Here is a 6000-nt window from a genome sequence, read left to right as displayed (position 1 = left end):
CTCTGAGCTGTTCACTGTCTGATAGGATAGTAGAAGGGGTATGTCCCTCCTCCTGAGTCATTCACCGGTGTGATAGCATAATGGAAGTGGTTTGTCCCTCTTCGGAACCATTTACCATTGTGCTACCTCCTAATTGTTTGCTGGTTTGATAAGATAGTGGAAGGGTTGTGTCCCTCCTTTGAGGCATTCAGTAGTCTAATAAGGTAGTGGAAAGGTTATGTACCTCCCCTGAGGAATTCATCAGTCTGATAAGATAGTGGAAGGGGTATGCACCTCCTCTGAATTATTCACTATTCTGATAAGATAGTGGTAGGGATATGTACTGCCTTTAAATAATTCACATGTCTGATAAATGGAGGAAGGGTTGTGTCCCTCTTCTGAGCCATTCACTGGTCTGATAAGATAGTGGAAGGGGTATGTCCCTCCTCTGAGTGCTCCTTCCCCTTAATGGCCCAGGGGGTGTAGGTCTACTAGCTTAGTCCTCCTATTTGCTTCTGGGTTGGTGGTTGCTCTCAGGCCTTCTGCTGGGCCACACCTTCCCTGCTGCATAGGTGATCCTCACTCTGGGGGCTGCTGAGGTCCTGATATTTCCTCCTTTCCAGCTCCTCTGTGTTAGGGACCAGAAATGTGTGGACTGACACAGGGAAGTAGCAGGCTTCAGGAACACAGGCGTAGTCAGGCTGGAGAGGTGGAATGGTCAGGCAGGCCGTAAGGTACTGTCAGGCACCGCCCGGCGGGATCTCTAGTGACCCACACAACAGGATTCCCCAGGGCGCGGAGTCTAAGCCCCAGTCTGCCTTTTCACCAGAGCCCCTGATGGTGGGATGGACTTGGCGCAGGACTGAGACCAGGTCGCGGCCCCTGAGTGTACCCAACTGTGGTAGAGGGGTCCGCCGAGGGTATGTACCGGGAGAAAGCCTGATGTGAAGGGGCTGGCAGGTTTGGACAGTAGTGACTGGATCCGTGCGGGATGGATGGATCGTCTGGGTAGCATCATGTGTACTCAGGCAGGCCAGGTCAGAAAAGTGCGGGCAGTGAGGTACCGGAGGAGCAGGCAGAGAATAATCAGGGTCACAAGCTGGCTTCAGTAACTCACGGGCAGTACGGTACAGAGGATCAGGCAAAAGGATGGTCAGGCAAGCCAGGGGTTCAACAGGAGATGGTCAGCTGAGGTCAGGATCAAAGCAGGGTCAGCAACTAGGCAGGAACACAGGATACCAGGTACAGGGGCTCATGGGAAACATACACCAAGGCCCTGATCACAGGCCTGGTCATTCCTTAAATACACCTCCTGCAATCAGCCCCAGGTGTTGGCTGACTGCAGGAGTGAGCTTCTGGCTGCTGAGAGCACCCGCTGGTCAGCCCTGGTACTGCAGCCCACACGGCAGGTGAGTCCCACTACCAGTGCTGAGTCCATTCCTGACACTCTGCGTGTAGGTGGCCCTCCTTCCCATCTGGGCCCCCTCCCAGGCTCCTGCTCTCCAGCCTCTCATTTTTCAACTTCTCTCCTGCTGCTGAGCAGGCTCTCTCACTCTTAAGGGTTGTCCTGGCCCCATACCCAAGCCTCCTGTTGGGGATTTGCCAAGATCTCTGGAGAGTGCAGACAAGCCATTTATCACTCCCCCAACTGCTTCCAGCATCTTCTCCAAAATTCTAGAGTAAGTTCCAGAGAGCTGGTCTGCAGAGACTTTCAGCTCTGACCTGAATTTGACTTCCTTCTGACTATCTCCACAGGCTACTGATCAGCCTCTAACTAACAATTTGACTCTAGCTCCCCCTTGCAATCCAATAAGATAGCGGAAGGGGTAAGTTGCTCCTCTGAGCCATTCACCAGTCTGATAATCGGAAGGGGTGAGTCGCTCCACCAGTCTGGGTAGCCTGATCCCTATGCCATGCAGCTGGTTAAGCCAGGATTAGGCTTTTAGATAGTTGTTTTTCTGCTTGGAGTGTTAGCAGCTGCCAGATGCAAGTGCTAAACATTAAATATTAATATGCAGCATTTCACATGTGCAGGATTAAAAAAAATGAATGATATAATAAACAGATTTAAAAAGTTTATGAAGACTGGGAGAAATAATATAGCCTAGATGAAGAACAGTCTTCCTAACTGTGAAGGCCAAAAAAGCCAAAAACTATTAAAGAAGAAAAAAAAAAGAAGACCATAACTTTAAATGTTTAATCTTTGTGGCTACGGAGTTTTTGGTCGGATTTTCTTGTAGCAGGTGGCAAGTGTATATACATTTTGCTTATGGTTTTTGAATTTTTTTGAATTTTGGGGTGATATTTGGAGGACACTCAAAGCGTAACGAGAACGAGATTGCTTAATAAGAATTTTTTTTTTTTTTCTTTGAATAATAGACCCAGTTCTAGTATTATTTTTTAGAACCTGAAGTGATACATTGTAACAGAGAGAGCTGTCTATCCATCGCTGACCACTGACCCCTCTCCTTAATCCCCGTCCTTCATCTTGGCATTGTCGCACCTCCATTAATGTCAAGTTCAAATGTCAAGCTCTTGTAAGGTTCTCCACTTGTCACCCTGACTTAATAGATTACTAAATGGCAACACCCTTTTGAATATGTATTTTGATACGTCAAGGAGGAGCCTTTGCACGCCATGACGTCACGCCGCCGGATCACGGAGGTCCGGTGGCCATCTTTCATCACCAGCTGGTCAGTGTATTCAGCAGCTTGGATGCTGCTTCATCATTTATACTCACAGATACCCTTTGTATGTTTATTATATGCTCTATCTTAATGCTTACCCAATAAATACTGATACATGCTACACTATGGGCATCTATATTTCTTGCTCTGCACCGAGCAATTGAACCCACCCCAGGACCCCGGGTGATCTATTCGGACCAGAGGAGGGTAGCCTATAACCAGACCCTATTGCAGATAACTTAATAAAGGGGCCCTCTGACATCTTTAACACCCAGATCCAAAGAGGAGGTGATCTTGCACCAGGCTGCACCTTAAAGGAGACCTCCGGTTTCTTTTACTTGATCAGTGCGCATTAAGATTGCGCTTCCAGTGAGTGTGCAATCTTACCATTTGTCGCTTATCACCGGATGACTACTGGTTCACACTGGGATATATAAGTTTTCCATCTGAGATTGTCCATTGGGAACTATCACCGGCACCTGATATATTATTTCTTGAGTTTTATAACCATTTCGGCACCTTATTTTGGATATATATTTGTTTGCACTTTACCTGAACGGTTATACGATATATTTTAGAGTCACTCCAAGATTTATCACCTGTCATTAAGTTGTCACCTGATATTGACGTACCTATAGAGGTATCTTATGATATGATGTTTTAATATTTTTTATTACATTTATTATCAGTATATTCATTGATTTTAGCGCTGCACTTTTTTATTCTTCTTGATATTTGGAGGACACTCAAAGCGTAACGAGAACGAGATTGCTTATCAAGAATTTTTTTTTTTTGCGTTGAATAATAGACACAGTTCTAGTATTATTTTTTTAGAACCTGAAGTGATACATTGTAACAGAGAGAGCTGTCTATCCATCGCTGACCACTGACCCCTCTCCTTATTCCCCGTCCTTCATCTTGGCATTGTCGCACCTCCATTAATGTCAAGTGTTCGAGAGGATCTTGCAAGGATCCCCACTTGTCACCCTGACTTAATAGATTACTCCAGGCTGTCTGCTAATGCAATCCATTCCAAGCTGACACGGCGTCTGCTACGCCACATGGTAACACCGAAGCCCGAAGTGACTCCGCCACCGATCTATTCCCACTGCGCGGCTGCTCGGGGGCTGCTTATGGGCTCTTAGTGTATAACGGTCTGCAAAACCATTAATTCCTTCAAGCATTCTGTCAGGGTGTATATCAGCAGCATCCATCTTCTCGTCTCCCACGCTGCACAAATTGATAAAAATGGTGCTTCGCCAAAAATGCACCTCTTCCTTATCCCGGTAAATGGCTAGTCTCTCAGCTGTCTCTCTCTGTAATCATCTCTCATGGTGAGGAACACGCATCAGAAGACAGGGAAGCTTTTTGGGGGCTAAAAATAGCATGTGTAGACCTGGCGGAATTCTGTGTCACTGCGAGATTCGCTCCGCTACTCTCAGCACCAGGGGGTTTGGTCTCGCCTGAAATTTAAATGCAGAACTCCAGGCGAACAGCTAAATATATCGTTGAATTACGTATGTGAGCACCAGTACTGGGAGGAGGTCATTCAGAACCCAGGGTGAGGATGTAGAACTGCACCACCCCCTCCCCGCTGCTAGCGCTTGGCACCCCCTGTGCTTTAGCTGCCCATGGTTGGCATGGAGTGGGCACTGAGCATGCATAGCCAATTGCTTGACTTCTAACAGCTGGGTGGTGGTTTGTGCACAGGGGTGGACTGACCATTTGGAAACTCATGGGGCCTGGGGTCAATAGGGGGCCCCATGATATGCTCCTGGTACCTTTTTCATAGGCTTTTTTGAGTTTGGGCAAGGACACAGGGGCCCTATGATCCCCTATGAGTTGTCAGTCCGCCCCTGTTTGTGCATGTTGACCTATGCTGTTCTCCATTCTCTGAGCTCCGGCTGCCCAAGGTTGGCATGAAGTGGGATGTGCATGCATGTTCAATTGCTTACTTTTTAACAGCTGGCTGAAGTTTGTTCATGTAGGTCTGCCCTTGTTCTCAAACCCTGTGCTCCAGCTTCCTATGGTTGGCATGGAGTGATCACTATGCATGGCCAATTGCTTGCTTTCTAACAGCTGGGTGGTGGTTGTACATGTTGTCCTATATGGTTCTCCACTTCCTGTGCTCTGGCTGTCCATGGTTGTCATGGAGTGGTATGTGCATGCATGTCCAATTGCTTGCTTTCTAACAGCTGGGTGGTGGTTGTACATGTCGTCCTATATGGTTCTATATGGTTTTCCACTTCCTGTGCTCTGGCTGCCCATGGTTGTCATGGAGTGGTATGTGCTTGCTTTCTAACAGCTGGGTGGTGGCTGTTCATGTGATCCTATGACTTTTTTCATGCCCTGTGGTCCAGCTGCCCATGGTTGGCATGGAGTGGGATGTGCATGCATGTCAAATTGCTTGCTTTCTGGCTGATATTTGTGCATGTAGACCTGCACCTGTTCTCCCCCCGTGTTCCAGCTGCCCATGGTTGGCGAACAGCTAAATATATAGTTGAATTACGTATGTGAGCACCAGTACTGGGAGGAGGTCATTCAGCACCCAGGGTGAGGATGTAGAACTGCACCACCCCCTCCCCGCTGCTAGCGCTTGGCATGGAATGGGTATACTGTCCTGCGCCCAGTCTCCACCCCCTGTGCTCTAGCTGCCCTTGGTTGGCATGGAGTGGGCACTGTGCATGCATAGCCAATTGCTTGATTTCTAACAGCTGGGTGGTGGTTTGTGCATGTTGAACTATGCTGTTCTCCATTCCCTGAGCTCCGGCTGACCATGGTTGGCATGAAGTGGGATGTGCATGCATGTTCAATTGCTTGCTTTTTAACAGCTGGCTGAAGTTTGTTCATGTAGGCCTGCCCTTGTTCTCCAACCCTGTGCTCCAGCTTCCTATGGTTGGCATGGAGTGATCACTATGCATGCATGGCCAATTGCTTGCTTTCTAACAGCTGTGTGGTGGTTGTACATGTCGTCCTATATGGTTCTGCACTCCCTGTGCTCTGGCTGCCCATGGTTGGCATGGAGTGACATGTTCATGAATGCCGAATTGCTTGTTTTCTAACAGCTGGGTGCTGCCTGTGCATGTCATCCTATTACTTTTTTCATGCCCTGTGGTCCAGCTGCCCATGATTAGCATGGAGTTGGATGTGCATGCATGTCCAATTGCTTGCTTTCTGGCTGATAGTTGTGCATGTAGACCTGCTCCTGTTCTCCACCCGTGTTCCAGCTGCCCATGGTTGGCAGGGAGTGGGCACTATGCATGCATGGCCAATTTCTTGCTTTCTAACATCTGGGTGGTGGCTGTGCCTGTTGCCCTGCGCCTGTTTTCCACCC

Source organism: Staurois parvus, unplaced genomic scaffold (assembly GCF_062004578.1).
Source record: "Staurois parvus isolate SC_StPar_1 unplaced genomic scaffold, SC_StPar_1.0 ptg000756l, whole genome shotgun sequence".
NCBI lineage: Eukaryota > Metazoa > Chordata > Amphibia > Anura > Ranidae > Staurois > Staurois parvus.
Note: the sequence above shows the minus strand (reverse complement) of the source record.